Raw genomic sequence first — 12,136 nt, 5'->3', positions numbered from 1 at the left:
TGGTCTCAAGTGATCCTCCTGCCTTGGCCTCCCAAAGTGCTGGGATTATAGGCTTCAGCTACTACACCTGGCTGATGGAAAACTTTTAAAGGGAAATTTTGCTTTGTTAAGACCCCAATTAAGTCATGTATCTTTATAGAAAAAACTGGACTGTGCAAAAGAGTATGAAGTCAAAAGCAGAGATTTCTTTCTGCCGACCCTCAGCACTTTTCTCCCGAGACAACCTAGGTATCAGACCAGAACATTTTTCTATGGATCGGGACTTGGCCTTCAGTGCAAAATTTAAGGAGGCCCTCACCTTCAGGCTTATGCAGAGCAGAGTTAACACTTCCATGAGCCTGAGAGTGAGGGTCTCCTTAAATTTTACTCCCCAGGTGTCTCACTTTCCTTGCCCTGGCCCTGGCCCTCCTATGCCTTTCATGCTTCTATGTGGGCACTTAAATAGTTAGTTTTAAAAACTGAAATGTCTTAACACAATAAGTAAATGAGGTGAAGGCTACGTTAACCAGTTTGATGTAAGCATTCCACATTGTATTTAAAATCAGCACATTGTACCCCCTAAATGCGTTTATGTATGCAGTTATGATTTCATAAAAAAATGGTTAAGAGAAATTAAAAAAAAAACCCCTGAAATCTCTTCTATTTTACTGTGACTTTCTTTCTTTTAATGCAACAATGTATCAGGGCCATTTGAGTCAGTTCCTATAATTCTACTTAAACCTTTTCATGGTCCTGTAGTATTCTGCACTGTACAGAACCATAGCTTAGCCATTTCCCTACTGATGACCATTTAGAGTTTAATTTCACTATCACCATGAACGCTGCCAAGAAGATAACCCAGGGCATATATACTTGCAAGTCGCTCATGGTGATACATTTCTAGAAGGGGTAATTTAAAATCTTGAAGGGTATAACCAAAGTATCTTCCAAAGTTTTGCACCAATTCACGTTCCCACCAAGGCGCAGAAAGAGAGACTTGCAGAGAATTACACTTTACATTAGAACATCTGCAGGATTTCTTTTAATAGCCAGCTTTCCTGGTACTTGCGATTTCCCCACACTGGAGTCACATGCGGTTTTGCAGCAGTCTGCTTCTGCATGAATCCCAACGGGCTGCTGAAACTCGCGTGCTGCCCACTGAGCCAGCCTCTTCCCTGCTGTGAAGCTCAGCTGGGCAGTTGCTCTGGCTTTACCTCTAGGCCTGGAGAGAGAGGTTCAGTGTTGCAAACGGGGAGTTAGGTGACCTGCAAGGTCACACCTTGGGCCCATATCGCATGGCTTCTCTCCAATCTTTCCAAGGATCGGAGCAGAATCTTGTGTCCTACCTGTTGGTATCGACAGCTGTAGAGAACAGCTTCTCTACTGCAGAGGAGTTTGTTGAATCTCAATCTCCACATTTTTGAAGAAAACAATTTGATGTGCAATATTGCTAGGGCTCCTGGCAAGCAATCTCAGGTGACCACTTGAGTTCTTGAAATCCTCCACCTTCCTCTTTCTCCTGCATTTTCCCTACCATTCTAGGAAACTCCCATCCATCCATCCACATTCTAAATCAGGAGCTGGCAAATTACGGCCTGTGGGTCAAATCTGGCTGGCAGCCTCCTTTTGTAAAGTTTTACTGGGACACACTGTGTATGGTCTACGGCCTCTTGTGCCACTGCAGAGTGAAGCATTTGTAGCAGATCGTACAGCCCGCAAAACCTGAAATATTTATTATGTGGCCTTTTATAGACAAGACGTGCCAACCTTTAGCACTAGATGTCTTTCAGGCTGGTTTGCTCTTCGTCTCTATCTTAGTCCATCACATCTTACCTGGATGACTGCAGGAGTCACAAAGCTGGTCACAGACAGGATGAGCTTCCTTAAAAGCAAATACAAGCCTGGCAGAGCCTCAGATGCTTCTGTTTCTCCTCCTGCCTGTGATGTTAGTTGCGCGCCACTGAAAGCCTTCGGAGTCTGCAGGCCATCCGCGGCCACCTCTCCATGCTCCTTTCCCTGAGTGCCCCACAAACGCTCAGTGTTCCAATCCGTGCAGATGACTTAGTTTCCCAAACACCCCCTCACTGTCTTACTGCTTTGCTCTTTACCCATGCTGGTCCCCTGGCTTGATGTGTCCCTTCTTGAGCAGCTGGGGAACCGTCACTTTTTCAGAGATGCATTTACTGACTCCATTATGTTTTTTAATTATTATTTTTTAAATTTATTGTTGGGGATTCATTGAGGGTACAAGAAACTAGATTTCACTAATTGCATTTGTTAGGTAAAGTCCCTCTTACAATCGTGTTTTGCCCCCAAAAGGTGTGGTACACTCCAAGACCCCACCTCCCTCCCTCCTTCCCTCTCTCTGCTAATCCCTTCCCCACTCCTCCCTCCTTCTTCCTCTCTCTGCTCACCCCTCCCCTTGTCATTAATTGTCCTCATATCAAAATTGAGTACAGAGGATTCATGCTTCTCCATTCTTGTGATGCTTTACTAAGAATAATGTGTTCCACTTCCATGCATGTTAATACAAAGGCTATAAAGTCTCCATTTTTTAAAAATGGCTGAATAGTATTCCATGGCATACATATACCACAGCTTGTTAATCCATTCCTGGGTTGGGGGGCATTTAGGCTGTTTCCACATTTTGGCGATTGTAAATTGAGCTGCAATAAACAGTCTAGTGCAAGTGTCCTTATTAAAAAGATTTTTTTCGTTCTGGGTAGATGCCCAGTAATGGGATTGCAAGATCAGATGGGAGGTCTAGTTTGAGTTCTTTGAGGGTTCTCCATACTTCTTTCCAAAAAGGTTGTATTAGTTTCCAGTCCCACCAGCAGGGTAAAAGTGTTCCCTTCTCTCCACATCCACACCGGCATCTGCAGTTTTGAGATTTTGTGATGTGGGCCATTCTTGCTGGGCTTAGATGGTATCTCAGGGTGGTTTTGAGTTGCATTTCTCTAATGATTAGGGATGATGAACATTTTTTCATATATTTGTTCGTCATTTGTCTGTCACTCCATTATTAATGAAGATATTTACTCCTTCCCCTTACCACATAGGACACAGCTTCTCTGCAGAAGTTCCATGGTATCATTTGCAATTACGTGTCTTTCCCTGTCTCTCTCACAGAGCTGTGAACCCCAGTATGTAGGAAGCTTCTATTATTCTCCATAGCATCTGACCGGGTCTGGCCCATGCAAGTACTAAAGAGATAATTTGTTGAATGAATAAATACTAATATTCATGAAGATCTTGTTCTTTCTCAGTGGTATCTCTCAGAAGCCTCACGATAGCCTTGTGGCATAGACATTGCCATGTTCCCACTTTACAGATTTGGCCACTGAGGGCACAGAGAGTTAGGTCACTTGCCCAAGGTCACAGAGGTTGCTGGATTTGAAACCTGGCTGTTAGGCAGCCTCGTGTGTCTCAAACCCCAACTCCTGTGCTGCTGGTGAACAGCTGAATGAATGAAGGAACTCAGTGATCTGAAGATAGAAGTAAATGTCGCAGGACCTTATAAAACCCATGAGTAGGGTTTATAAACAAAAAAGGCAAGGATTTCAGGAAACCTGGCAGGGATGGAGACTAAGAGGAATTGATAACCTACAGAGTTCAAGGACAGCTTGAAGCAAATGGAAAATCCAACCTTCTGTGAATTGCGGGGGGTGCTTGAAGAAGGTGTGGGGCCACAGTTGAACAAAAAAGGCCCACCCTTCTGCATGTTGGGGGAAGGAATGAAAGGCACCAATCTTAACACATTTACAGCACACCTCCTGTATACCTCACATTATGCCAATGAGTCGCACATATGCCAGCATACTGAATGAAGACTGTCCCCTTCCCCCAAACCTTTCTCAGTCAATAAAATTTCATTGAGCAGCTATTATGTACCAAACCTTTGAACTAGATGCTGAGAGAATAAAAATGAATAGAACTCTAGGAGTTCCTAGTCTAGCAGGGGAGACAGATAAGTATATACTTTTTTTTTTTTTTGAGACAGTCTTAAGCTGTTGCCCCAAGTAGAGTGCTGTGGCATCACAGCTCACAGCAACCTCCAACTCTTGGGCTCAAGCGATCTTCTTGCCTCAATTTTTTCTCTTTTAGTAGAGATGGGGTCTTGCTTTTACTCAGGCTGGTCTTGAACTCATGAGCTCAAGCTAGGATTATAGGCGTCAGCCACCGCCTGGCCTGAGTATATATTTTTAACAATGTGCTCAGGGTTATCAGACAGCTATAGCTGGGAGCACAGAGGGGACCTCACTCTACCTGGACATGTGGAAGATTTCAAGACAGAAATGATTGAGCTGGGTTTTGAAGGATGAATAGAAGTTTGCCAGTGGACAAAGCAGGAAGGGCTTCCAGAGAGAAACCACACTTAGCACTAGAGCACAGAGGCAAGAAGGCCAAGGGTGCACTCAGGGACTTATAAACAATTCAGCGGCGAGGAAAGTGAGTGGTGGCTAATCAGGAAGGGCTGTGCAAGGCATGCTGGGAGCTTGGCTTCCTTAGCGACTGAGTTAACAGCAAAGGGTTTTTAAAGCAGATTTTTAAAAATGACATTTACTTGATGGGAGTGTGCAGGAACAGAGACAGGCCTCACTAGGAGGCTACTGCTATAGTCCAGGGGGGAAAAAGGAGGGTTTGAGTGGGGACATGTCCAGGGGAGATGAAAAGCAAGCCAAAAGACGAAAGAGGGTCATGAAGTGTTGAAATGTGCACGAATCACTTGGTTTCAAAAAGCTTGGTTATTAGAATGCTCATCTGATAGGCATAACACCTATCGTCCTGGCCCATGTGCTGTGTAGGCTGTACGTAGGTGGGAAGATACCAGTTCAGGTGCAGCTAGGGCAAAGTTGAGATGTGTGGTGTATGGTTAATCTATTGCCATGTAACAAATCACCCCCAAAGTGAGCAGCTTAAAACAACAGACATTTATTATTTCCCAGTTTCTGTGAGTGGCACAGCTGGGTAGTTTTAAGTTGGGAAATCTCTCGTTACATTGCATCCAGGATGAGGCAGATGTCTTGATGTTTGGCTAGAGAGCCCAAATCCAAGATGGTTCCCTCATGCAGATGGCCAATTTATATAGTGTGTGGGAAGGCCACAGATCCTCACCAAGAGGACGTTTCTATAGGGCTATTCGAGTGTCTTTTTTTTTTTTTTTTTTGCAGTTTTTGGCCGGGCTGGGTTTGAACCCGCCACCTCCAGCATATGGGGCCAGTTGTCCTACTCCTTTGAGCCACAGGTGACACCCTGTTCCAGTGTCTTTGTGACACCGTAACTGGCGTTCCTTGGAGGAGGAGCCGAGAGAGTGTGGTGCAAGCATCAATGTCTGTGATGACCTAGCCTTGGATGTCACAGACTGTCACTTCCACAACACTACCCCTTCACTGTGGGATGGGTGTACAGGATGGGGACCCAGGAGAGCAGATTGTCAAGCCCTGTCTTGGAGGCACAAATGGGTCTCAGGCCAGCTGTGGGTGTGCAGGTTGTGTGTTGTGAAAGAAAGTGTGCACGATTTGGAGATGGAAATCGCCTACCTGAGCCTCAGCTCCTTGTCTGTGAAATGAGCCTCATATTCTAAACCCTGATGGGTGGTGAAGGTCATTTGAGAGAAGGCTCATAAAATGGTTTTGGGGAACCATAAAGCACTCTGGTATGGAGTTGAACGGTGGCTGCGCTCATAGGAGGGGTCATGAAGTTCCATATTTCAACTGGATGGGAAGTTTCGCCTTGATGAATCTAAGAACACTTCACGAAAGGCACTTCATCCTTTATTTCTGTGGCTGTAGACATCCAGTAAATAACATTTATTGATCTTGTACTTCTCCATGCCAGGAGTCACACAATAATAATTTCATTTCATTCCCGCAATGATGCTGAGAAATGGGATCTATAAACCACACTCCGCAAGTGAGGGAACCGAGGCTCAGTGAGGTTAAATAACTTGTTCTGACCATGGTGGACACGCAGGCCCAGGTCTGCCTGCGTCTGAGACATGCACATGAGGCTAATGAGAGACAACGGGCTCAGCAGGACTGAGTGGTGTCCTTGTCTGGGATGTCCTCACGGCTGGGGTTTTGCAGGTCCATGGCAAGGGGACTGTGAACGGTGAACGACAGGCCCACCCTTACCCTGTATGCCTTAAAGGCCCTGGCCCTCAACTGATGAAGGGTCTTCGTGTGTGTGTGTGTGTGGGGGGGTATGTGTGTGAGACCACGGCAGCTGCTGCCATCCCAAAGCTGGGGATTAGGGTGACGAGTCCTACAGGGCCCTCTGGTGCTGGATGCGGGCCAGAGCTGCACAAGGCCTTGGACTCCTGGGAGGACGGCTCCCAGGCCATTCTCGGAAAAGCATTTGCAGCAAGGCCACTCCAGGTGCCAGGCCAGGCCATCAATCCCTCACTCTTTGGAGCAGTGAGTTTATAAAGTAGCAATTAAATAAGAGCTCTGTAAGTGCTTCTGGGAACTGCCCTGAATGCATTTTCCAAACATAAATAACGGGGACCTCCACTCCCAGCAAGGCACATGCACAGCAGAGAGGCAGCGCTGAAAAGAAGGGAGCCCTGTTGTGCTAACGAGTTGGGCTACGTGCCCCTGGTGTGCACGTGTGCTCCGTGTAGGTGGCAAGTCCATTTGTCTTTGCCTGCCTGGGTGGCATGTCAGCCTGCCTGGACAGGTCGTGGTGAGGGGATGGTGGCTGCGACTCCTGCTCCCCTGGAAAGGCAGAGAATCCTTGTTTCAGAAATAATGATGGTGATGCAGAAGGAAAGACAGTTTCTATTTACTGAGCACCTACTATGTGCCAAGAGCCCACAGATCCTGTGTTATGGGAAGATTTAGAGACTTGGCCAGGGTGACAAAGCCCATAAGGTCCAGGGGCCCATGTGAGAGCTCCCAGCAGCTCGCGCTGATTAGGCTCTTATCATATGCCAGGCGCCCTTCTAAGTTTTACATGCTTGAACTTCCAAGTGTGTGCCAAATAAGCTGCATGGTAGGTACTCTGTTATTGGACTTTTAGGTGGGGGGACCAGGGAATTGAAGTCTCCTGCCCAGGGTCACCCCAAGCCACACCCAAGCCCAGGCAAACGGGCTCCAGAACCCTCCTGTTAGCCACCATGGTACTGCCTTGGAGTGTCAGTGCTGAGCCCTGGTACTGGATGTCACCTACCCAACTGATGTCTCAGTTCAGGTTTGATTACTGTCACCTGTCTGTCCTAGCCCAGCCATGACCAGCTTGGTCTGGTTCAGACGATAGTACTGGCTAAATCTTCCCTACTGGCACTTCCCCCGCAGTGGGCCCTCCCTGTCTCAGGTCTCTCTCTGGTCTAGCCTCCGCCCGTCCAAGCGCATCTTCCTACCCACAAGCCTCTGCCCATGCAGGTCCATCCATGGGATCTCTTCCACCCGGTGACTTGAAGTCAGTGATGAAGGCCTACTTGCTCCTGGAAGTATTTCCTGACAGTCACCTCTGCTCCCACCCCCACCATCCCGCGGAATTGGGCACCCTTCCCCTGTGCGTACCTCCAGGACACACATCAGACTCATTATTGATTTTCTGCTCTGTCTTCCATGAAACAGTGTTGCATATCCTGGTATCTCATATTTCCTCAGGTGGGGCTTGCCATAGAGCAGGGATTCAATAAGTCCTGGTAGGTAAGTAGAGCCATTTTCCAGAAAAGGTGGACACGTCAGAGCATGACTGATCCTGAGTCCCCGAGAACTCTGGCTGTGACTACGCTTTGTGCACTCAGAGCAGAGTGCAAGTACTAGGACTTGTGGAATGAGTCCTGACCTTAGATCAGCCATGAACTTGCTGTATGACCTTGACCAAGTCACTCTACATCTCTGGGTTTTCATTTTCTCATGTATAAAATAGGAACAATTATATCTTTTTTTTTTTTTTTTTGCAGTTTTTGGTGAGGGCTGGGTTTGAACCCACCACCTCCGGCATATGGGGCCGGTGCCCTACTCCTTTGAGCCACAGGCGCCACCCGGGAACAATTATATCTTACAGGCAGATAACCTGAGGGTTAAATAGGATACAGAAAGCAAAGGCACCCAGAACCCAATGGAGACTTAATAAATAGTCACTTTCCTCCCCCGTTCCCTCCCCTGCGGACTGAGCTCCCAGGCTGAGGATCATGGGTGGCATTTTGCCTTGTACATCTCTGCAGACTTTGCATCTTCCCCCCCCCCCCCCCACTCCACTAAGGTGGGGCCTCATGGCTTGCTGCAGAAGACTGTGCCACAACAAGTCGCCTTCCTGCCTTTCTTGAGGCTCTGACTCTTTGTCATGTCATCACCAAATGCCTTTTTTTCCAGTGACTTCTCTACCAGAGGATCCCACTGCAAAAACTCATCAAGAATCTGGCCCCTGTTCACTGCCGAGCCCAGAGTCAGTGATTTCCCTGTCTCGGACTCCATCGGAGTTGCCAGTGATTAAGAAACTCATATATTTTCACACTCATTAAAAGAAACATGATGTTCACTTTTCCAAGAAAAGCCATCCTTGTTTGTAGACCTGTAATATATTGGGAACGCCTCTTAATTGGCTTCTAGGTCTCAGTGTCAGAAGTCAGACCCAAGTTTGTTTATTGACACAAGGAAAAAAATAAAACGTCGTATAATTAGTTGAGTGACTGACTCTAAATTCAGTAACTCCCATCGGTATGTGGCCTTGTCAGGGTTTAAGATTCCATTTTGGGTTATGAAAGAGGCCGGGCCTAGGTAGTCCAGACGCGGGCCGCACTGCATCACAGCTATTGTACAAATGGGCTCAGTGTGCCGTTGGTGCGCAGATGGAAAACTTTTACATGTTTGATTTTTATGCAAGTCAATTAACTTGTTTTTTATAACTGTAAGGGCTTGCTTTGCAAATAAGATTACTTACCACTATAAATTATGGGAACATAGGGACCTATTCAGACAAAATGTTACACACCCCTAACCCGTGCACCAGGCTGCACGCCGGCCTTCTGCAGGGGAACAGCAGAGGCAAATGGGACAGAGAGGCAAAGGAGGAGGGAGGGGTTATTCTGGTGCCTTCTGAGGGGCCCTTCCAAGAAGGATGCAGAGAGGGAGCAGGGACCTGGGGGTGGAGACGAGGGAGTGAACCAGAATACCCTTCTCTCTGCTCACCCCCTGTCCTGACTCTCCGTGGTTGCCCAGAGCTGGCCAAGACCTTTCCTTACATGGCACTGGAGGAATCTCTTGTTTGAGGAGTTTTTTCTCCTCTAAGTGTTTGCTTCTTAGTGACAGCACCTCCCCTTGAAGCTTGACATTGGGGCAGGGCTAAGTCTGGACTTCACCCTCACTGTCGTTTGTCACCCCTCCTGCAGTGATGGCCCATTCCCAGCCTAGCACTCAGTGGGCAGCCCCTTCCCACAGCACGCACAGTAGGGGTGAGGGCAGGGCAGTGGGATGGGGGAGGGGAGGGCAGAGGGAGAGAGGAAGAGGAGTAGGCACTCTTGCAGGTGGCCAGCAGTCTATGGGACTGGGAGAGAAGAGATCCAGTCTTTGGTGCCTGTGAGTTGCTGCCGCTTGCATGTCCTTACTGGAGGGCACGGTAGTGCTACCTACACACAAGGAGTTCTGGAAAGCCAAGTTGGGGCTCTGTCTTTCTTGGGCCCTTTTGTAAGCTTCCTTCCCATTTTGGGTCTCAGGTTTTTATTTTTTTTTGAGACAGATTCTTACTGTGTCACTCTGGGTAGAGTGCTGTGGCATCACAGCTCACAGCAACATCAAACTCTCAGGCTCAAGCAATTCTCTTGCTTCAGCCTCCCAAGTAGCTGGGACTATAGGTGCCTGCCACAATGCCCAGCTATTAATTTTTTTCAGTTGTAGTTGTCATTGTTGTTTGGCAGGCCCAGGCTGGATGCAAGCTCCCCAGCTCTGGTGTATGTGGCTGGTGCCCTAGCTGCTAAGCTACAGGCACTGAGCCAGGTTTTTTTTTTTTTTTAAATCTGTAAAATGGGAGCAAAAATCTCAGCCTGGTATTCCTCCTAGGGGTGAGTTGTCACATGTTATCCTCCACAAAGGTAATTTTGCCTCCCAGGCCCGTGGACATTTGGTAACATCCGGAGACATTTTAGTTGTTACAACTAGGGGAATAGGGCCTGGCATCTGGGCATCAGGGGCCCAAGATTCTGCTAAACATCATACAGGGCACAGGACGACCCCTGCCCCCACCCTCCAACAAGAAATTGTCAGGTCCAAGACCTTGTCGGGGGCAAGTTTGAGAAATTCTGCTTCTCTGAGGCACACAAGGGAAAAGGTGACATTCTGGGGCTGATCAGTGTTTGGGAGAAGATTTAAATTCATGAAGAATCAATGCAGAGCATATAGTCACTCAAAGATAAAGGGACAAACATTCCATGGCAGTTGTAAGAACAAAATCCTTCACAAATAAACAGGATTCACAGAATGGTTCAGGACGCTGCTGCTGATCTGGTGTTGGGGTCACTAGGGAAAGGACAGTGGCAACTATAATAATCCTAAAAAAGATTAGGGTGTTATTCTCATTTTGCTGGTGAAGGAACTAGGCTTACAAATATGAGGCCATTTGTCTACACACAGCAAAGCCTTCAAGGACCGGGTCCTTTCCACATATTTGGCGAAGGAATCAGGAGGCATATTATCATGAAACAACTGATTTGAGGCAAAGTCAAATGTCATTGTCCAATGTCATTGTTAGGCACGACTTCAAGTCATTTGCAAATACTTCGCAAAGGGAGGCCTTCCTTCTTAAGATAATTACGCTATCCTTGTGCCTCTCAGAGTGCTCACTGGGTCACAGGTTGTGGCTTTCACGTCTGGCACCTCTGTCAAAATGGGGGCTCTTGGAGGGCAGAGACCGTATCTTAATCATCTCGATAGGCCTCTTCAAACTGCAGCGTCTTTTTTCCAGAAAATGGGACAATGGCTCCTATCTTACCAGGTAGACCTCCAACACATGTGGACCATCTGGGGGGGAAATAAGGACGCTGACTTTCTCTAGTGCCCTGAGCCTCTGTGTCACACCCTTTCATTCTCTCCTTGCTTGTCTGATGTCGCCTTTGGGCGCCAGGCGGCATAGGAGGCAAAAGATTTGCGTAGAGTGTGAGAAGAGCTGTTAATCCTCTTTCGAGGATTCTCTTTTATTTTTAAAAACATGACTTATGGAAAACCAAGGACTGTAGGGGTTGGGAGGAAGTGGTCTTTGAGAAGCTAGTTTTCTTAAGAAATAGAAACAAGGGGTGATATTTCTATTGGAAAATAACTTTCTGCTCAGGCTCCTTTGATCACCAAGGTATCAAATACCCCCCAAGAAATGGTCGTTGGCAGAGCCGAAGCTTGCAGAGCTGTTAACACCAGGCCTCTACTCTTGGAAATGATTAAGATTCAAGCCTGGAATGACTTGTTCTCCCTTAATCTGCTCATGATGTGTGTTTTGCTGGATAGGGGCCTCCAAAAACTCATCTGCCAGCTGGGCCACCTCTGTCCAAGTCGGAGTCTGAGGTTATTATGCAGTTATCAATCAGTTCTGTACTAGGTACTGTGGGTACAACCTTCAAAGACAGATGCTTTGTCCCCTAGATCATCAGTGGTTCTGAGGTCACACCTTGTCATCCATTCACTCATCCTCCAAATAACGTTTTAGCAACTTCTGGGCAAAGGGCTTTGTGTCCTTGGGCAAATTAATCCATGACTCTAGTCTTCTCTTCTATATAACAGGAATAATAAAATTGGCTTCAAGGGGTTACATTTCAGGCATATGGGAAGTGCTCAGGAAATGATAGCTATATTATTATTATTGTATTCTACAGAGCTGTGGATCTCACAGTAGCAGTTGAAGCATAAGAGACATTTATATAAATTTATTCAGCAATATACGAACAGGTATTTACTGCTACTCCAGTCCATGTTAAGGACACTAAACAGAGCCCCTGTGAAGCTCCTTGGAAGGCTTCCCAGAGGAGATGGGATATGAGTTTTAAGTAAAGAGAATTTTTTTTTTGGAGACAGAGTCTCACTTTGTTGCTCTTAGTAGAGTGCCAGGGCATCACAGCTCACAGCAACCTCAAACTTTTGGGCTTAAGCAATTCTCTTGACTCAGCCTCCCAAGTAGCTGGGACTACAAGTGCCCACCACAACGCTCAGCTATTTTTAGAGACAGG

Source organism: Otolemur garnettii, unplaced genomic scaffold, assembly GCF_000181295.1.
Source record: "Otolemur garnettii isolate 467f Iridium unplaced genomic scaffold, OtoGar3 scaffold00094, whole genome shotgun sequence".
NCBI classification, from domain to species: Eukaryota; Metazoa; Chordata; class Mammalia; order Primates; family Galagidae; genus Otolemur; species Otolemur garnettii.
The sequence above is the reverse complement of the archived record's forward strand: the minus strand, read 5'-3'. Positions refer to the sequence as shown.